A 23,115-nucleotide genomic window follows, 5' to 3' on the forward strand; every position below is an offset into this window, starting at 1 on the left:
CCCCATGTTGTTCATATAGTAAGAAATTAACAACATTCTTCTTGACCATCCATTTTCAGTACTCATTGATGGAAAAATCCCTAGGACAGGTACCTCAAAAGTGGGTAGCAGGTCATATCGCATGCTGAACCATAACACACAGGTGGCCATCTGAATTTAGATTGCATCACAAGTTGATCCATATTTGTGATACAGTTTTCCTACTTTTATTTTTACAAAAGAGAGAAATTGTAAAGCTACAATATCTTCATTTAGTCCACTTCTTTGTTTCCCCTGGTATCTTTTCTTGTGCTTTAAAGGGAATTGAAGGCTACAAATTCAATTACACCCAAGTCTTTGTTGAGCTCGATTTGTGAGCTCCATGAGGATGATAGGCAGTCAAAATGCAGTCAAGCTCAACAGATGAGACAATATCGACAGCATATTGCAAGTAATCCTGAAAAAAATAAAAGACATGATATCAACACAGCTTTCATTGCAACAGGCCACCTTGACAGCAGATGACCAAGGAATAGAAGGAAGAAACAAATATTTTCTGGTACTGTCAGATGGAGCAAAAGACAAGGCTTAAGTTAAATAAATAGTTTTCTCAGGATAGTAAATTTAAATCATGGGCTACATCAGGACCAAGAATGAAAAAAAAACTGATTGATGAGGAGTGGCCAGCAGCAAAGACAGAAAATGACACATACACAGATGTTGTAAATCATAAACCATTAGTTGACAAGAGAGTGGGCTGGGAAGAAGATGTTCACAAAAATAATGTCTATGATGCTGTCTGAGGCCTTTGAGACAATTACTGACTGCAAGAGACAAGGGAATGCTGCTAATAAAACATTTTCAAGGATACAATTTAAATTGTCAAAGGATCTGACAAAGTACATGTTAACGCTTACTGAGAAACTTGTACTCTGTGTTTCTGCTTCCCAAAAGTGGATTTGCCTTCTGGAAAGAAGAAGGGAGGTAGGGAGACCACTGTGGATGACAAAAATAGTCAGAAGCTAAAAAAGGAAAAGCTAAAGTCTTTGAATGCCTTAGTGCTTGGACTGATGTCAAAATAGATTGTCAGAAACAGCTCAAGGAAAGCTCTGAGGGAGAACGTGATATTGCCAATGCTGTTCCAGATGAACTTGAGAGAAGGTAAATCAGAAACTCATCACCAGAGGAACAAAGGAAAAGTATTTCTACGCAAGTGAACAAATGATAAAAGAAGAACTGGGAAACGATATGGCATACTTTCAAAATGCAAGTTATACAATAGATAGCATGCCTTGTGACCCCACCAAAATGAACCTAGTTCAATCCCCTTGTGGGTCCATGTAAAGAAAGATTAGCAGGTTATAACTGATTTCACAAGCAACCCCCCCCAAAAAAAAACCCCAAAAATCTAGCCTGCTCCATGTTATTATTTATATAACAACATTACTTACTTACTTACTTACTTACTTACTTAGGCGATCCCTCGTTGGACGAGTAGGATAGTCTTCCATGATCAGTATTCTTGTGGATCCGTATGTGGCTGTGGAGCCCTAGTCTTGACCTGCATCTTCTCCCACAGTGAGTGCATTTCCCAGGTGGAAGGCGGTCTTGGTCGGGGTTGGCTTGAAACGCCTTCCTCCTGGCACATTTCTCTCTTTCACCCTCCATTCGTGTCTCTTCAAATTCTGCAGCACTGCTGGTCACAGCTGACCTCCAGCTGGAGCGCTCGGAGCGCTCAAGGACCAGGGCTTCCCAGTTCTCAGTGTCTATGCCAGAGATTTTAAGGTTGGCTTTGAGCCCATCTTTAAATCTCTTTTCCTGTCCACCAACATTCTGTTTTTCGTTCTTGAGTTCGGAGTAGAGCAACTGCTTTGGGAGACGATTGGGCATCCGGACAACATGGCCGGTCTAGCGGAGTTGATCGTGGAGGATGATTGCTTCAATGCTGGTGGTCTTTGCTTCTTCCAGCACACTGACGTTTGTCTGCTTGTCTTCCCAAGAGATTTGCAGGATTTTCTGCAGGCAGTGCTGATGGAATCATTCCAGGAGTTGCATGTGACGTCTGTTGATAGTCCACGTCTCGCAGGCGTATAGCAGGGTTGGGAGGACAATAGCTTTATAAACAAGCACCTTGGTATCCCTATGGATGTCCCGGTCCTCAAACACTCTCTGCTTCATTCAGAAAAATGCTGCACTCGCAGCGCTCAGGCGGTGTTGCATTTCGGTGTCAATGTTGATTTTGGTGGAGAGGTGGCTGCCAAGGTAGCGGAAATGGTCAACATTTTCTAATGTTACACCATTAAGCTGTATCTCTGGCATTGGAGAAGGGTTGGCTTCTTCTGAATGCGCACAGACAACATTGTCATCAGCATACTGGAGTTCTATAACAGATGTTGTTGTAACCTTGGTCTTGGCTTTTGGTCTGCTGAGATCCCTGCCATCTGTCCGATAGATGATTTCCACTCTGGTGGGAAGCTTCCCATCAACAAGATGAAGTATCATAGTGATGAAGATGGAGAATAAAGTTGGGGCAATAACACATCCCTGTTTGACGCCTGATTCCACCTTAAATGGGTCACTTTGGGAGCCATTGCTGTCCAAGACTGTTGCCATCATGTCATCATGGAGGAGCCGCAGGATGTTCACAAATTTGTTAGGGCACCCGATTTTTTGGAGGATGGTCCAGAGGGTGCTGCGATTCACTGTATTGAATGCCTTTGCAAGGTCAGTGAATGCCATATACAGAGGTTGATTTTGTTCCCTGCATTTTTCTTGGAGCTGTCGTGCAGTGAAGATCATGTCCACTGTTCCTCTGGAGGGGCGGAAGCCATTCTGGGATTCTGGGAGGGTGTCTTCTGAGAAGGGTAGAAGGCGGCTTGCAAGGATTCTTGTGAGGATTTTCCCAGCGGAGGTTAGAAGGGAGATACCTCGATAGTTTCCGCAGTCTGTTCTTTCCACTTTTTTAAGAGGATGATGATGGTGGCATCCTTGAAATCTGCTGGGATTTTCTCAGTCACCCACACTTTTTCTGTGAGCTGGTGGAATTGGTGTGTCAGCTCAGGTCCTCCCTCTTTAAAGATTTCAGCAGGGATCCCATCTGGTCCACTGGCTTTAATTTTTTTTTTTTTTGTTGGCTGATGGCATTGCTGACTTCTTCCAAACTAGGCAGTACTGCAAGCTCACCCCTGGTTTGTTGTTGTGGAATTTGTGAGAGAACCTCTTTGGTCACATTGGAGCTGTGGTTGAGGAGGCTTTGGTAGTGTTGTTTCCAACGTAGTGCAATTGAGTTTTGGTCCTTCAGGAGTTTGGTTCCATCTGATGAGCGTAGAGGCTGTATGCCATGGTTTCTTCGTCCATAGATGACCTTTGTGGCTTTGAAAAATCCCTGAGCATCATGGGTATCTGCTAGGTGTTGGATTTCTTCAGCCTTCTTTGTCAACCAGTTGTTCTTGAGTTCTCTTGTCCTTCTTTGGATCTCAGCTTTTGCAGTGGCATAAATCCTTTTCTTAGCAGCACAGTTGATGTCTCTTTGCCATGTTTGGAAGGCTTTCCTTTTTTTGTCAATTAGCTGTTGGATCTCATCGTTTTAGTCAAACTAATCTTGATGTTTCTTGGTTTGATATCCAATAGTTTCTTTGCAGGCCTGGATAATGGAGGTCTTCAGTTTGTTCCAATGTTCCTCAACATTTTTGGGGTGTTCTGTGGGTAAATGGTCCTTGAGTGCTGTTTGGAGAAAGGCTCATCTGGAGGGTCCCTGAAGGGCTTGGGTTTTCATTTTGCACCTTGTCTTTCTTCCTTGGAGTCTGCGCTTGGGGGCGATCTTGATAGCCATCGTGGAATGGATTAGCCTGTGGTCTGTCCAGCAGTCGTCAGCACCTGTTATGGCTCTTGTGAGGAGCACATCACAGCGGTCTCTGGTATGTGTGATTACTAGGCCTGTTTGATCAAGAAAAAATTTGTTTCTAAAATCGATTTGTAATTGGGGTGTTTTTTTGTTTCGATATTTAAAATATTTACAAAACTTTCCAAAAAAATGTTTTGTTATTTACGAAATTTCGTAAATATTTACAAAACACTTTAGAAACAATTTTTTTCTTGATCAAACAGGCCTAATAGATAAACTGAAACTCCATTTGCCTAGTTTCCAACAGACCTCTGAGGATGCCTGCCATAGATGTGGGCAAAATGTCAGGAGAGAATGCTTCTGGAACATGGCTAGCCGGCTGCTCCGAGCACTGCTTGCCCCTCAGCAGCGCCGCCGACCGCCGCGACGCCCCCGACTCCCAACACAGCCCCTCAGACCGGCCGCCATCTTAGCCATTGTATTGTCGAAGGCTTTCATGGCCGGAATCACTCAGTTCTTGTGGGTTTTTTCGGGCTATATGGCCATGTTCTAGAGGCATTTCTCCTGACGTTTCGCCTGCATCTATGGCAGGCATCCTCAGAGGTAGCTCCTCTACCTCTGAGGATGCCTGCCATAGATGCAGGCGAAACGTCAGGAGAAATGCCTCTAGAACATGGCCATATAGCCCGAAAAAACCCACAAGAACTGAATCTTAGCCATTCCCTCCCCTGTCCCCCGCCCCTCCCTCCAGAGAATTGTTGGAGCGGTGCCTTGTGGGAAACGTAGTTCCAAGGGGCACGGGGAGGCTAAAGGCAGCTCCGAGGCACCAGAGACAACCCAGCCTCTTTTCCACTGAGCTACTCAAGCGGTGCCCTAAAGCATCATGGGAAACGTAGTTCTAAGGCGCTGTTTGGGTTGCTAGGGAGGAAAGGGAGTGAGAGGAATTATTGGGAAGTGGAAGCTAATGGTGCAGTAGCAGATAAACTGAAACTCCATTTGCCTAGTTTCCAACAGACCTCTGAGGATGCCTGCCATAGATGTGGGCAAAATGTCAGGAGAGAATGCTTCTGGAACATGGTCATACATACAGCCCTGAAAACTCACAGCAAAAGAAGAGCCTGAAAACTCACAGCAAGAGCGCCATCCGATCGGCTCCGGCTGCTGCGCCCTCCTCCTCCTCCTCCTGACACTTCCTGCAACACAGCTGGGAGGAGGAGGAGGAGGAGGAGGGCGCAGCAGCCGGAGCCGATCGGATGGCGCGCGCGCTCCTGCGCCCTCCTCCTCCTCCTCCTCCTCCTCCCAGCTGTGTTGCAGGAAGTGTCAGGAGGAGGAGGAGGAGGAGGAGGAGGGCGCAGGAGCGCGCGCGCCATCCGATCGGCTCCGGCTGCTGCGCCCTCCTCCTCCTCCTCCTGACACTTCCTGCAACACAGCTGGGAGGAGGAGGAGGAGGGCGCAGCAGCCGGAGCCGATCGGATGGCGCGCGCGCTCCTGCGCCCTCCTCCTCCTCCTCCTCCCAGCTGTGTTGCAGGAAGTGTCAGGAGGAGGAGGAGGAGGAGGAGGGCGCAGGAGCGCGCGCGCCATCCAATCGGCTCCGGCTCCTCCCAGCTGTGTTGCTCGCGCCGCCCCTTCGCCCCGCCCGCCCCATTTACTGCTGGGGTGCTTGGGAGTGCCGGATTGGCTCCCAGGCACCAGCAGCACAGCAGCCTCCATCCCATTAACGAGACGAGCTGAAGCTCGTAAAAAAAATGGGGCTGCTGTTTCGATATTTTTAAACCCTTCCGGGTTTGAAAATATGTTTTGAAATCGCGTCGGATATGCTAAAAATAACAATTAAATTACGAAATAACGAATTAACGAACTAAAACCGACAGGCCTAGTGATTACGTAGTCTAAGAGTTTCCAATGCTTTGACTGGGGGTGCTTCCATGATGTCTTGAGCTTGTTTTTCTGGCAGAAGAGCATGTTGGTGATGACAAGGTTGTGTTCCACACATTTGGTGAGACGCATGATGCCATTCGAGTTGCTGTTTCCAACTCTGTCTTTTCCTATGGTCCCTGCCCACAGGTTGAAGTCTCACCCGACTCTTGCATTAAAGTCCCCCAGGAGGATGATTTTGTCCCCCTTAGGTATCTCCAATGTCCAGCTGACAGTAAAATTTTTCCTTGACGTCTTCATAAACATCTAGTGTTGGTGCATAGGCACTTATGATGGTTGCTTGTTGGGTTTTGGCAAGATCGATTCGAAGGGTTGAGAGCTTGGTAGTTGATTAAATGTCCTTTGACCAGTATCTGGGCACTTGGAGTGCTTCTGGTGTTGCCGCAAGAAGGTCCTCCATTGTGCATGTAGCAGGGCTCAGGTTGCATTGCAGCAGGTGGTCTGTGGTTTGCTCTTCTCCACACTCGCATGTTGTGGATTCCACTTTGTAGCCCCATTTCTGAAGGTTGGCTTTGCATCTCATGGTGCCAGAGCGCAGTCTGTTCAGCGCCTTCCAAGTCGCCCAGTTTTCTGTGTACCCAGGGGGGGAGGCTCTTATTGGGTATCAGCCATTGGTTGAGGTTCTGGGTTTGAGCCTGCCACGTTTGGACTCTCACTTGCTGAGGTGTTCCAGGGAGTGTCTCTGTAGATCTTAGAAAACTATTTCTTGATTTAAGTCATTGACGTGCTGGCTGATACCCAAACATGAGAGAAGCCTCCTCTCAGGATTGCAAGACATCCGGGTGTCCCCTGGGCAACGTCTTCGTAGACGGCTGATTCTCTCGATCCAGAAGCAACTAGAAGCAACTTGCAGCATGCAGGGTGGTAAACCCACTGGACGCGGCAGTCCAGTCAGGGATAAGAGAGGCAGACTATATTTAGGGCACCTTTTCTAGCCCCTTCCTCATGTGGGGTGAGCAGAGTGAGTCCTTAAAAGGGCTGCTCAGTCATGGATACAGCTGCCAAACTACTCAACTGCCTCGGACCTTGAGGTAGAACAACTGAGTCCATATCCACCGCCCATGTGCCAGTCTGTGAGTAGGGGCTTCCAGATTTCGCAGTCCTGCCCCTGTCGCCACTCGCTGATCTTTTGTTGGGACTTTTGTTGGTTTGTTTTTATTTTCTTTGTAAGATGACTGTGCATGAGGTTTTTTTAATGTGTGGAGGTCAGTGCACAACTGATCAACACACAGTCTTCACAGAGTAAGGTTCCATTGGTGGTGTAGTTTAACACAATGACCGTGGCTTCTCAATCTGCTGCAGCCTTCTTCCGCCTTCACAGCCATTGTAACATGTACCATGTTATCCTCCGCTTGCTCCACTGTTGAGGTCTTTGGGTCTTTGGACTGTGCTTAGTCTGGAACCTCCCCTGCGGCCACTCCTGGGAGTGCACGACTCCAGTCATTGTGCCTGCAGGTTCATTGAAACACGCAAGCCCCCTCACTACGACAAGGTGACAACATTAATATCTATAGACATTAACTGAGTATTTAGCACAAATTATTTCTAGATTTCAGATAGTTCAGATGTTGTAATCACATGTAAAATTTTGTTTTCCCCTCTTCCTGAATGGAAATGCATGTGCATTTTCTGTAATTAATACAGTTATTTACAGGAATATATTCAACACAGAGTTTATTGCACACATTTTCCACATGTGGTGTTGTTATTGTTGATGCTGGACTGGGATCAGGCATATCCTTTGGGGTTGGGTAGCTAATTGCTGTCTCAGTTCTGAACCACTATCTATTGACTGGATTAGGGAAACAGACTGAATTTATTTCAGACATGACAGAAATTGTGCTGATAAGAAAAGCTGACCTGGAGAGGATGTATCTAATATACTTTATGTATACATTAGGCTTCTGCATGAATTCTATTTCCCTTTGGCTAATCCGGCTGGTCCTGCTTGTTTGGATGGCTGTAACGGCAAGGGCTCAGCCTCCACATTTTCTTTGGCCACAAAAGAACAGTGGCTATCAAAAACCAGCTGCCTTGGGTTACAAGTGGAGTATGGAAATGAGGCAGCTGCTAGAATGAAAAGCATGAGGAGGAAAAGGTACCACTCCAGGTTCTGCAAATCAAGAGAAAAGAGAGAGCTTTTAAGGAAGCTCAGATTAGTTTAGCTCCAGGTAGATTGCTCTTCCTTCCCTGGGAAGTGGAGAAGCCTCCTTAAAATGCCTTGGAAAGCTATGTGCTGTCGGAGGAGGGCACTCATGTGCTTGCGGTGCCTGTCTCCTCTAGAGTAGAAAGAGCTTTAACTAAGCATTGAACTTGTTCTTCTCTACAGATAGAAAGGAAAGGATCACAGAAAGAGTGGTATCTTTACTCTGATGCGTTTAATCCAGGTCTTGATTAATGATATAAGGACAAACAATGCCTACAATTATGGGGAGCCTGGGACGTACCCCACCCATAATGGGCAGGATAGAAAATGAATCTTTCCTGGTCAAAAATGGATTTCTGTCTTCCCAAATTTGGGAGGTTCCCAAAAATGGACTAGGACCCCCACTGAAATTTCCACTGACACCAAAATGGAGTGCAGTTACCCGGATTGCACAAGCCTAGTATATATATATAGCCAGATAGTAGCTTAGAGGGTTTTTTTTGTACCCAGAGCCGTTCTTGAAAATCAGGCTGAATTTTCTAAAAATGCTGGAATTTCCATTTAAATTTAAGGGCAAAGAGATTTACCCTCCTAGACTTTCCAACATGAGCCTTGCATTTCTAGGTTGACTTTGATTCTGCAATTCCAGGATTGATTTCCATAATTTGAACTAAACCAAGATGCCACTGAAGATGTGTTCAGATGCCGATGGCTTCAGCACCTGCATATCATAGACCAGGTATGGTAAGTAATGGCTATATTGAAATGGTTTAATGCTAGTTTCACTTATTATCAATTTCCTTTCAAATTTCCACTTTTCAGATTTTGAATCTTGATTGAGGCGATCATTAAGAATTACCTCTCCACAAATGGGCTCTGTGACCAATTAATTTCTAGTCAGCATGCTTTGTAGACTGTTCTTTATTAAAGGCGGGTTAAGATGCTAAAATGAGATGTCAAGCTTTTTCATAAGAGCTCAGAATTATAGTGCATTCTTTCGGAAAAAGATTGGCAGAGTGCTATCAGTAATTTTCTTTTATCAAGCCGGCATCTATTGTTCTTTTCTTTTTGTAGGAACTGATAGAGCTATTATATTATATTGTTGTTGTTTTTGCTGCTATTGTTTTCTTATTAAATCTATTATCTTTTAAAGAATGCATCATATCATTTATCTTTACTAATTCCCTTCAATTAGCTATGAAAAGTAGTCTTTCTGTAGGCTTTTAAAAATGATGATGCCCATCATCATAGGCTATCACTCATGGCCATGTATGATTGTCTTACAAAGGGGATGATGATGATGATGATCATCATCATTATCATTTTTATTTTTTACTTGCCTCTCCTTGAGACTCAAGAAGGGGCGCAACACAGTTAAAAACATATCATTATAAAATATTTTGTATTAAAACATATTTCTATGAATACATATATTAAAATACACAGAAAAATATTAAAATACAGTAAGCATGACATAAATTAAAAATTCATAGTTAAAAATTGACTGGGTAGTTCTGCCAGAAGAGATAGGTCTTCAATTGTCTCTTAAATTTCAACACCTAATTTAGCTGTTGGAGCTCTTCTGGCAGGTCATTCCATAGTCTTGAGGTGGCCAATGAAAAGGTTCTCTGGGTGATGGTTGTCAGTCGGGTCCTGGTTGGCTGGAATAGATGCCCCTCATAGGATCGAAGTGTCTGGAAAGAATCATAGGATCGAAGTGTCTGGAAAGAATCATAGAATCAAAGAGTTGGAAGAAACCTCATGGGCCATCCAGTCCAACCCCCTGCCAAGAAGCAGGAATATTGCATTCAAATCACCCCTGACAGATGGCCATCCAGCCTCTGTTTAAAAGCTTCCAAAGAAGGAGCCTCCACCACTCTCCAGGGCAGAGAGTTCCACTGCTGAACGGCTCTCACAATCAGGTTCTTCCTCAGGTTCAGATGGAAGGAGGTGATCCTGTGGGTAACCTGGACTCAAACCATGTAGATCTTTAAAGGTCAAAACCAACACTTTGTACTTTGCCCAAAACCTAATTGGCAATCAGTGGAGTGATTTTAGTATAGAAGTGATATGTTCACTCATAGATGTTCCTGTAAGTAGTCTGGCTGCCGTATTTCAAACTAATTGGAGTTTTTGAACTTGATGCAGAGGTAACCCATTGTAAAGCACATTGCAGAAATCTAACCTCAAGGTTGCTAGTGTGTTAATTACCATTTCTAAGCCCTCCAATTCTAGAAAGGGGCACAACTAGCATATCAGCCAAAGCTGGCAGTAAGCACAGTAGATCTAGTCTAGTGAAGTGATAAAGACAGTCGCCAGATGCAAGAGATGCCTAATCCAAACATCATTGAATGAACTTCTATGTTTTCAAAGCCATGACTCTTGGGCCACAAAGCTTGTCTGAACCAGTGTCTCAGATGCTGGTTGCAGCCTGCTCATTTCCCAGAGTATCCCTACCCAAGGTAAATTAAAAATCATCGAAAGAAATGTTCTACCTCTAAATTCTATTGTATTAAGAACATCTCTTGAGATCCTCCAGACAGAGCTTCTCAAACTCATAGCAAAGGCCTATTGGCCTTGGCGGTATCTTCTGTGTCTTCAGTTTCAGACAGAGCTAAATACAAGCTATTATGCAATTACATTTTGGTGGTTCCTTCTTGGAAATGTATTACGCTTGCCCTGTGTGCTGTGGTTATCCAGGAGAATACATTAACCCAGAAAAGAAAAGAAGAAGAAGCTGAGAAGGAGATATCTGTGGTGAACCCTTAACTGTGTATTTATCCTTTTCTATTCATAGACAATAGAAACAGATGAATATGTGTGATAGTTATGTTTACATATTTAGTTTCAGTCCTCCTTTTTTTTTAACTGTTAAGGGGACAAAAGGGGATTGCTGGACATTGGACTATGTATTTTAATTGGTGGCTAGAAAAGGAAGTTTGCTGGTTTTGGTTGGGTATTTGCTCTGCTATTTAAACTTAATTGCACTTTTTGCACTTTTTGCCTTTTGATTAGAAGTGCTGGAAGGCAATGAAGAAAAGAAATGACTCCAGACTGGAAAGTAGGAAGGTGAAAGCAGAAATTGAAGTAAAAGGCTAGAGACATTGAAAATAATGGGTCAAATTTCTATAGCTCCTACTGCTCCCTGAAGAGATGAAAATAGTCATGTTTGGGTGGTAGGGTGCATTACTTAAAAGGTGGACTTTGGAAGGAATAGGCATTGCACATTTGGTGGAAGAATTCTGATCTCAGGTAAGAGTAAATTGTGATAGCATAAATTGGACTAATGCTATTGCAACACACTAACAAGGTACTGACAGACCTCACTACCTCTGGGGATGCTTGCCATAGATGTAGGTGAAACGTCAGGAGAGAATGCCTCTAGAGCATAACCGTATAGCCTGAAAAAACCTACAATAACCCAAGGTACTGACAATTGTATTACTCCATTATTGCAGAAATAAAACTGACAGGCAGGGATTTGCACAAAAGAACAACAACAAATCTTTCACTGTTCCAGTGATATTGGACTGTATATTCCATCAGTCCCAACGAATCATAAAGAATACTGGAAAATACAGATGAAATTCATTTCATCAACATCAGCTGCTGCTGGTTATATGACATCTGTGATTAAAAGATACTAACCTTGAAAGCCTTTCTGCAAGAGTATTTCACAAAGCATTGAAACTGCTTGAGATAACAGAAAGAAAGTAAAACAACCCCTCATACATTCCATATAGCTTTCTGTTTTGTGAAGACAGTAATCAAATGTCAGTCCAGTTGGAATTTAATGGGGAAATTTCTGCCTATGGAGACACAGGCACCTGACTATCCTGCAGCAGCTGATGACCAATAGCCTGAACAAGTTGTTTACAGGTTATCTGTTCTTTGTTTCAAGCTGTTTATCATGAACTGATGTACACAAGCTTTTATTTCTATCTGGAGAATGTACCTTTGGAAAATCAACAGCTCAAACAATCCGAAATTCAGATGTCTGCTCATTTTTTTCTGTTAAAATGTAGACACATATAGTATTTGATAATTCAAGAAACATCACCTATAGAAGAAACCTAATATTAAGCCGGTTAAAATCAGTGGCCAGCCAATGTGCTTGGTTAATTGAATAATAATGCATTCAATAAAATAAATTACATGAGCGACATTCTCTGCTTTATGTATCAGATCTCACAATGCACATATTATGTTTTTTTTTTCCAGCAAGTGAAACCTTCTCATGCATTGCATACCAAAGGAAAAATAGGGGAAAGGAACAGAAAAATGAGAAACAAGAAAATAAATTTTGGAATCAAACCAGATGAAAAGTGCACAGTGTAATTAAACACATCACTATAGTATCTGCTTTTTCATATGTTGTTGTGTTTAATTACTGTGGCTTTGAATTATTACTGCACCCACAATACTCACATATTTTCCCTGCTATGAAGAAAATCTTGAAAGAAAGTCATTTCCTATCCAATGAAACTGTCCTGACTCTTAAAAACTTCAGATTTCAAAGAATTTTTCACAGCAGGAACAACATTGATACAATTAGTTGTGAACAATGTTATTAAAAATTTCCCTCACTATATCAGGATTTTTTATTGGGGGGGAGGGGGATAAGTGTGTATGTTAGGTAAATCTTAGTATGAACTAAGATTTACCTAAGATGGAGATACTGTGAATTATAGAATCTGCAGATTTGGATACAGGAACGCAAATAGTTCTAGATTCAGGCTTGTAGGTAACTCAAGAAGGAAGTACCTGAAAAGACTGTTTCCTGTGTACAAAATGCTGATTTCTATGAGGGAAACCATGTGTGAATTTTGTGCAGAGTACATCTCCATCCATATCATCTTTGGCAGAGGAAATGAAATGAAAATACTGCTGTTTGTGGGGAAAAAACAACATGAGAAGTTTTGCAAAGACTTAAGTTCTAAACTGTGAGTACTCTTCAAAAGATATGCGGCTTTTGAAAACATGATCACAATCGGATGAAGAATTAATTTCACAAGATAATAAATAAAAATAAGTACATTCCTACTAGTCACATGAAAACGTGACCATTGCAATATGTTCTTTGCAAACTTGCTCTTAATAATGAATTGAAAGTTTCAGCTAGTATGAAAAGTATGTGCCTAATTTTTTATGGATGTGAAGTACTTAAACATACAACATTTACAACAATTACATTCACTACTTCTTTATTTATGTGTCCAATTTTACAGCCTTGAAGTAACATTCAAATCCTTGAGCAATCTAGAACAAGTTGATTTCAGGGACCATCCATCTTCAATCTGTCCGATCCTTCAATAAAGTCCATAGAGTATCTATGTACAACCCAGGTACCACTGTCAGTGAAAATGACAGGCTCCTTTCACCTGTGGTACCGTAGCTGTGGAAGTTAATCCAATGGTGTGTATTTTTTTCCTTCCCTATCTCTTTATGGAGCCAACTTAAAGAGCTCTATTATATGAAATTGCTCTTTGTCAAATATGCTTTAGTGCCAATGTATCTCCTTGAAGTGGGACAGAATGCAACAAAATATCAAAGGCAACATATTTATGAAGATAATTTGGAGGGCTCTCTTTGCATAAGGATTGTCCACATTTTTAAGATATTTTTTTTAAATTGGTGATAGTGAAATTATTTAGAAGAGTTCTAGATTTGCCTGTTATAAGATAAGGATTGTGGAAATGTAAATATATTTGTACCAATTTACTGTGAATGTGAGAGGGATCTATGAATAAATCTTAAATCTCCCTCTTCTGATGCACAAGAGGGAATTGTAGGCATGCGATAGTTGTTTATTTAAACAATGTTAGTTGCTGGTCATCAGTATTGTACGTCATCTGTTAGTTGGAAGGAAGGCATTTGTTACTAGACGGTAGAGTCATCAATTATATTTCTGAATTGGCTGCTCCCCCCAACCCCTTGCTTACCTACAGTAAGCTTTCTTACATAAACAACTTCCTTCTTTCAGTAGCTGCAATTTCCCCCATTTATTTTCTTCCTCCATTTGAAAATTAATTTACACAGTTTACGTACATTTGTAATTTATTATAATTAGTAGAACATTCTTTCATTCTGTGCTTAATTTTTCCAGCCTCCCTGATTCTCATGAAGCCATGCAAGACTCATTAATCATAAAGTAATTCACCCTTCAGTAATATGCTCTCGTTTTGTGCAAACCATCTTGCTTCCTTCTTCTTCTGCATATTAGCTGAAATGTGGAACACACCTGAAGCAAGTTCTTCTTTCCTCAAATTTTAGCTGGAAATTAGGAACATCCTTAGCTCTATCCATCATTATAATGTTTTCTGTCATAAAATGATTAAGTGACATTGCACCCCGAAAGTGGCTTTGGATATGTGGCATTTTCCCCATCTGGCCTATTCAAGCTTTCTTCACAGTCTGCATTGCTTGCTTTGCCAATATTCTTCAACAATCTGGTGTCTCCATAATATTGTCATAACTTATTTATTTACCTTTTTTTGTTAAACATTTATATCCTGCTTGCTATCTAAAGGTTTCAAAGTGATGTACAATAATATCAAGTTGATCAATCCAAATAAAAATCCTTTTAAAGGAAAAAATAAACATGTTTAATAGTATAGTAAATGAAAAGAAGACAGACTGAAATGGCTTAAAAGAGCTGAATATAATATAAAACCATGCACTTGTATGGACTGGTGTAACACTAAATAGGCCCAAAGGCTTTGAGAAGCAATCACTTTTTCATGAGAACAATATTGGAGTTCAATTAGGCTTTAGAGGGAAGATTCCATAACTGGGGCACCACAATAGAAAGGGCCCTCTCAATTGGATCAAGTCTATGTGCAGCCAATGCCATGGCAAAGTTTTGGGTGGCAATGTTTCACATGCTTCTAGCCCTCCAGTTTCCTGAATAGTAAGACTGGGGAAAGTTTGGCCTAACTTCTTGACCCCAAGTATAGACAATGGATAAAACTGTTTTTGTTTCCCTCTCTCTTCCTACATCCCCTGCTTTGCAGAATATTCCTCTGATTAACAGTGTGGAACAACCTAACCTTTTGCACATTATTTCATACCATTATGCCTTATCCAAAGAATTATATTTCTCAACTGCATGGTTTTGATTTTTTCCCTAAAAGACCAACACTACAACTTTCCCCTTTGGAATATTTTCCACCTGTAACATATTTCTTTCAAATTCGAAAAGTAGTATGTCAAGATGAAAAGATTTCTAGGTTTTTATCCACTTTTCTAGTTTTTTTATTTACAAGAGAATTTAATTAAAACATTAGTTGAAATTCTGAAACTAATAGCCTATGTCTGATGAGATATGCTCAAGTATAAGTCTGGATAATTCAATAAAAAAATTCAACCCAAAAAATCCAGGTCAATTTATCTGCAGGTCAGTGCGATACTTTACCTTATCAAAAAAGGACTCAACCTTCTCTGAGTATTGTCAAAGGCTTTCATGGCCGGAATCACTAGGTTGCTGTAAGTTTTTTCGGGCTATATGGCCATGTTCTAGAAGCATTCTCTCCTGACATTTCACCTGCATCTATGGCAAGCATCCTCAGAGGTAGTGAGGTCTGTTGGAACTAGCAAAAAGGGTTTATATATCTGTGGAATGACCAGGGTGGGACAGGAGTCCTTTGTCCCACCCTGGTCATTCCACAGATATATAAACTCATTTTCCTAGTTCCAACAGACCTCACTACCTCTGAGGATGCTTGCCATAGATGCAGGCAAAATGTCAGGAGAGAATGCCTCTAGAACATGGCCATATAGCTTCTCTAAGTAGATTAATGAAAGACAAAAGTTCACTCAGTCTTAGTAGAATCTAGAAGAATCACCAACACCCTCTATTCTCTCCACCATGCAACTCGATGCCTAGGTGGGGAAATAGGGTGTCCCCCGAGACAGATTTGGTGCTTTTCCCTCCCATGGAATGACCCTTGATTTATTAATAGTTCATATCAATATCTATAATTTTGTGACTTAAACCTGCCCTTGATTTATAAATCAAGTCAACTTATACATGAGTACATATGACACCTAGATTACCACTCCACTACATTCTATATTGTGTATAGATTGGATAACATTGTCTTCTTGAGCTGTGGATTTACATATAGAAATATATGTTATGTAGCTTTTGAAAGTATAATATTAACCATTATTGCATTAAGCATTCAAATTATGGAAATTAATAATGGGTTACCAAAATTCTCTTCTGGTATTTCATACCCTCTTCTAATACATTCATCAAGAAATAATTATTTTCATTGCTGACTGCTCCCAATCAGTCAAGTTTTGCAGCAGTAGGTTTCTGTCAGTTCATTATGATTTCAATGAAAACCAAATAATTTCTTTCACTTTTCTGATTTCTGCATCCATTTTTCAAATGTTAAACTGAAAAAAGATACATCTTCTGGTTAGCAACATTTTGCAAAATACTATTCAAATACATTTTAAGAAAGCTTTGTTTTAGAAACATAAAATGCAAATGTATTTGCATCGCTTGATGAAAAAGGAACATGTATTAGGGTTGAACTTCTTTACTAATTTTCTTCTTGGGGGTAACAATGATCATATCAACTTTGAAAGCTACTCACAATTTGGAATTTCTTGTGAACATAATATTATGTGGTTGTCTTGTGTAGAAAACATCACTTTTAAAAGTAAACAGCATATTCTCCATGCAAAATAATCACAATGAAGAAATATTAATTTCTGCCCAGAATACTTTATGCTATTACTTCCCCAATGTAAATCAACCATATGCTAATATCTTATTTTTGGGGCAATCAGCAATGTTCGAATTTTGCATGGAATTAAGTACAGAACTGTGAAAAGTCCAGGATTCTCTTCATCAAAGTTTTTGAACATTCAAATTATTCTTTTTACCAGTTTTAAAATATTTTTTTAAATTCCATTTATAGTATGTATAGACTCAAAGTAGATAGTTAGCAACTGTACAAGTTCATTGAGGACACATGATGGGGTGGGCTGATGACATGATTTTATTGTCCCTTATTTTCATGGAGCCCCTTTCCATGATGAACACACATTAAGAGTCTTATCCAGGCATTCTCCTTTGGGTTAAAAAAAAAGATACAGTGGGGAACATATTAGTTCTGTATCTTTGGTCATCAATATTCCTCATAGATTCATTTCCAGGTAGCCTCTTCTATTTAACAAGACTCTTCTGGCAAGCCATAAATTTGGAAAGTTGGAGATCAGAACTGTGAAAAGAGGCTCTTCCTTATGCTTCAGCTTCACACAAACTCTTCCCTTTAGATTCATAGCTTTTCAGAGAGTAGGGAAATGATAAGGAGGATAATGCTTGCACGTTCCCTCTCTTGTGTGTTTATTTAGCCTGAAAGACAATAGAAGAGGCTGTCCATTTCTACCCATAGAGAATAGGGCTTTTGACCTCTGTGTGTGTGTTCATCATGCAAAAGGAATTCTTTGCAGATGTGCTGTCAAAGCATGCCCTTTCATTTTTTAAAAAAATATTTTTTCTAAAAGAAATAGAGCAAAAAAGATTTTACTGACCTCTTCAAAATAAGAACATCATTGCTATGAATAATTTCTTAACACATGAAACGTCATCTACTTCTCCATACAAAGAGCTAGAAGTTTGTGCAAAACATGGCAGCCGATAATGAAGAGATGAGTCCCTTCCCCATAGCAACAAAACAGTAGTAAGGGATGGAACAGCAACCATCACAAACTAAAGTTGGCCAAAGTAGTGTGCTTGTCACACAAAGAAAAAAAACCTCTTCCTAAGTAGATCATCAGTATTCACACAGTGTCCCAAGGTGATTCTGAGCTCCTTGTTCTTCAAGGTTTCACAAATTATGTTTATGTTCAATAAAACTTGTATTATTATCCAGTTGAGCTTTATAGAATTGTGGCACCTTCTTCTCTACTGGAACTGACCAAAGTTGAAGCTAATTGAATCAAGTAAAAGAGCTTGGCTTGCACTTGGTATTATGGTACACTGTTTTTAAAAAAGTCATAAATTGTCTTCAGATAATTGGGCATACTTTAATCTTCAGTGTGGAAAAGATCTCAGAAAATATAACATTGTGAAACTCACCTTGAATCTGCAATGGGTACAGCTCATAGAATTGCATTGAATTATAAACTTCTCTTTTCTGTTAAGGAGAGAAATAAGGTCTTAAAATGTTACCTCTTGGCTGAGAGCCTGCATCAATGTTTTCCAGCATAAAATCCCATGCATGGATTTATGCTCTGATTGCCCTGCACAATCCGTTTTTATTAAGTGACAACATTGAACAACTAAATGGACAGCTTAATAAGCAATTACGTCAAAGGCAAATGTATATGCATCCGCTGAGAATGCACATCTGTGTGCATAAAGACATCACAAACACAACTTTCCTTCTGTAACCTGAACTGAATGTGAAGGTTATTCATAGGAGGGACATCTCCCACTGCTTTAATAGAGTAAATTTAGCATGTGTAAGACCCTAGCCAGATTCCAGATCTAATTTTCTTATTTTTGGAAATCACTTTCATATGTACCATTGTTAGAAAAATTGATTTCCTTTATGTTTTCCAGGCCATAAAGTACTCGATAGACATATGAGAATGGCTGTTTCTGTACTGTGTACTCATTTGCAAATCATCAGTCTGTTGCCAACTAACAAATGCTTATGGATTTGCTGCAGAAACCTTTGGTTCGTCTATCATTTAATCACAATAGGTCTTGGGGTGGAAACAGGGAACTACTTAATAAGGAAGGACAGACAACAGTGACTGTGTGAAAAAGAGAGAGAGAGAACTCATTGCAGATTTAGAATGTGAATGAATTTATTTCACTGCTCTTTAACTATCAATTCTTTATGACACTGAAGATGATTGATTGAATCGGTTTTGCTCATCCAGCATAAAAAGATGTCAACAGCTCTGTACTGAGATATAGGACCCTTAATTATTTTTTGTATGCTATACAATATGCATGAAAATTTGAAAAGAGATGAGAAGGAATAGAAAATTGGTGGCAATAACATAGTTTATCGGAATATTAGTGCTTTGATTCATCATTAATTTTTATATTGTTGGATTTTTTATATCTCAGTTCCTCCCTCTCTTGTCCTTTTCTAGTAATTGTCATTAGATCTCTTTTAGGTTTCTCAGCATGAGTTGCAAAAAATGTTTGAAGGAAGTTTTTGTGAATTAAGAAAAGATAAAATAAATGTTTTGGGTGCTGGTAAAGTATCACACTTTTAATTACACTACTATCAAGACTTTTTTGCATGCTCACTAATTAAAGTAGCAATTGCCAGTTTTTGTTGGCATGACTCAATGTGCAAAACACACATTCCTTTGCATTTATGCTGTCAGAGTATGAAACGTTGTGCCTCCTGACAAGGCAGGTTACCATAAAATGCACCATGTGAATATGGCAACTTTTAACTCCTTGCATTGTATTTCCTTTGTGTTGATCTGGGCAGCTCTGCCAACAGTCTTTATGAATCCTACAAACTGATTCCCAAAGATTCAGAGTTATTGATGTCATCATCTCTAAAAATTTGATACATTTTCTTTTACTTTTTTGCAGCACAGCACAGCATAGCAAAGCTAAACCAAACAAAACAAGAACAATTATCATTGAATTTAGGTAGATCTTCTGCAGCCATTCCTTTGATGAAAGGTCTATTAATAGCTACTTCTTCATTGTAAACATTGCATGGCATTTATTTAGTTTTATTTATTTATTTATGACTTTTATATACCACCCTTCTCACCCCAAAAGGGACTCAGAGTGGCTTACAAGTAATATACAATACAATAAATAAAATAAATACGATATTTTCTTGTACCCCTCTTTTTACTCTGGTCCCAGAGTAGCAGTTGGTGTTGGGGAGAGGGGCTCCCAATTGATGACACTGAAGACAAGGTGGCACTGTCTTCTTTGCCTCTCTCTTTACTCTGGTCCCAGAGTAGCATTTGATGTTGGGGGGCATTGCTATATGGCAATACTACTTTTTAGCGATGCTTTAGCTATAGCTTCTTAGACTGGCAAGGATAGGACTAGATAGTTCTTAGAGTCCCTTTCAACTTACATTGTAAAGTATATTCTTGATACATGGTCATATAGCCTCTGTTTACACTTATCTAATGAAGGACACTAGATCATACAATGGATTAATTACAAAATTTGTCCAAATGTTTAACTGAAATCTGCTTCTCTGCAGTTTTCACCTGTTGGTTCTACGCTTTGGTCCAACAGAGAGAAGGTTGTTCCATAGCATAACAACTGTTCAAATGCTTGAAAGCTATAATCATCTCTCACTCTAAATGTACTCTCTTCTATCCCAAACTTATTTCACAACTCTTTCAATTAAGTGCTGGAGATACAGGAGGGAAAACAGACACCTCATCTAATCTTTAAGCAGGCCTTAATTTGGCCAAAATTGGAAATGGGGTGGGAGCTTGTGGTTTTTCTCAAGGGCTCCTTGACTTTTCCTAACATAATTCAGACTGTGAGGTAGCCTGCTTTTTATTTTCTCAGACATTCAGACCCATGAATACAATATATTTTATGTTGATTTGATGATGTGCTTTTTTCATTTATTGTGATAGTGTATCATGTTTAATTTTATATTGACAACTGTTTTGAGGAGAGAAGATTACATTCACAAATAAAATTTGGGGGAGATTGCATTTATAAATAAATAAATGAAAACACATATGCAATATTATATCTCCCCCTTTGGATGAAAGTTAAAATCAGAAATGACAAATATTACACCACTATTTCATGATTTTCAGTGATGCCTATGACCTCTTTTTGTCACAGTTCACTTTGTCTGAAGCTGGAACATAAGGAAGTCAATACATTTTCCATAACTAGATTTCATATAGATATTTTCCTTGATGTCTCTAACCTCACATTTATTTATGGAACCTTAATTAGAAGTACATAATTGTAAAAAGAAAAAGAAAATTGAGAATGAAAATTAAGGGATGCATCAAAAACAGGAAAGATTATTCTGCAGACAAAGTCTGTTAAGTAACATCCATGTCAAGAGGTGAAAAAAATAATTTATCTCTGTTGTTCCAAATTATTATTATTACTATTATGCAAGCCACATTTGTCATGTATATAGAAAGAATAAAAATCACTCAAGTAACTTTTCCATTTTTTCAACTCTCCATGGATATATGGAACTTCGGAATTTCGTTCTACAATATAATGAAAACTGGGTGCCAGATGTTATAGCTCAGATCATAATTAGTATTTTCTATTATTTTTAAATGTCAATTACGAAAACCCTCCCAGATGTATGGAAACAACAAAGAGACAGGCAGCCATTGGTTTCTAAAGGAATGTGAATATGCTGAAATAGAAAGCATGCAGGGAGCTTCAAAATTATGATAACTGGAGATCTATCAGTATCATAAAATAGGAGGATACTTTAGAACAAGGGTCCTCAAACTTTTTAAACAGAGGGCCAGGTCACAGACCCTCAAACTGTTGGGGGGCAGAATTATAATTTGATAAAAACATGAACAAATCCCTATGCCCACCGCACATACCTTATTTGCAGTGCAAAAAACACTTAAAAACAATACAATAATTGAAATGTGGAACAATTTTAACAAATATAAACTTAGTATTTCAAAGGGAAGTGTGGACCTGCTTTTTGCTGATGAGATAGGATTGTTGTTGTTGTTGTTGTTGTTGCTGCTGCTGCTGCTGCTGCTGTTGTTGTTGTGTGCTTTCAAGTCATTTCAGACTAGGGTTGACCCTGAGTGAGGGCTGGGTAAATGGCCTTGGAGGGCCGTATTTGGCCCTCGGGCCTTAGTTTGAGGACCCCTGCTTTTGAAAGTAATGTTTCTCCTACCCTAAAAAATAAATTAATATACATATACAGTTTTTGAGCTAAAATATCCAAAGTAGTTGCTATGATAAAGCATCAGTAGCAAATTGCAAAAGTATTTTCTGAAGCACCACTTTATAATTTTATTGTTGTTTCATGAGTTTACAAATGGCACCCATGACAGCAAAGGAAGGAAGGAAGGAAGGAAGGAAGGAGGGAGGGAAGGAGGGGAGGGAGGGGGGAGGGAGGGGGAGGGAGGGAGGGGAGGGAGGGAAGGAAGGAAGGAAGGAAGATATATTCTGGCATGCCTTTGGAATATATGACTAAAAGTTATTTCTGTCACCAGATCAGTGATTATTTTAGTGAATAATTCTCTGTATTGACTGATAGCACTTTCCTTCCTAGTAGCAGTCTTTTCCAGCCTAACCTGGATGGATTCCAAGGGGACCACAAGTAGAACAATGTTGCTAAGCCCTTGTGAAATTTTTACTTACGTTGGCTTCAATAATGCTGATAACATTATTATTATAGAATTCAACAAAGCGTCTATTGCACCATCTCATTATCTGGTACATTCTACTAGGTTTAACCTACTAACAGTTTAGTAGAGTGGGACTGACTGGGTAGTTCCAGGGTTTCATAAATGACCCATTCTTTCAACGTTTCCTGCTTTGAAAGAGACTATTATATGCCTGAGCCACATCCATTGTTTTAGCGTGGTGAGATGTGTTCCACACTGGGCATGCATACTCAGCAGCAGAGTAGCATAGCGCAAGGGCAGATGTCTTCACTTTGTCTGGTTGTGATCCCCAGGTTGTGCCAGTCAGCTTTCGTATGATATTTCTAGCACCCACTTTTTGCTTGATATTCAGGCATTGCTTCTTGTAGGTCAGGGCATGGTCCAGAGTGACTCCCAGGTATTTGGGTGAGCTGCAATGCTCCAGTGGGATTCCTTCCCAGGTGATCCTCAGAGTTCGGGATGCTTGTCTGTTTTTAAGGTGAAAAGCACATGCCTGTGTTTTAGATGGGTTAGGGATCAGCTGGTTTTCCCTATAGTAGGCGGTAAAGGTACCTAGAGCTTCGGAGAGCTTCTGTTCTACCATTTCAAAGCTCCCTGCTTGAGCAGTAATGGCACAATCATCAGCAAAGATGAAGCTCTCTGTCCCTTCTGGCAGTGGTGCAATGCCCCTTTTAATGTGGTGCAGTGCCCCTTTTAAGGTCTGTATACAGGAGTTTTTTCAACCTCTGGTCTTCCAGATGTTTGGTACTTCAATTTCCAGAAGCCCTAAACAGCTTGGCCAACTGGCAAGAATTCTGGGAATTGAAGTCAAAACATCAGGAGGACCACCTTAGATATATAA

This window comes from Anolis sagrei, chromosome 4 (genome assembly GCF_037176765.1).
Source record: "Anolis sagrei isolate rAnoSag1 chromosome 4, rAnoSag1.mat, whole genome shotgun sequence".
Taxonomy (NCBI): domain Eukaryota; kingdom Metazoa; phylum Chordata; class Lepidosauria; order Squamata; family Dactyloidae; genus Anolis; species Anolis sagrei.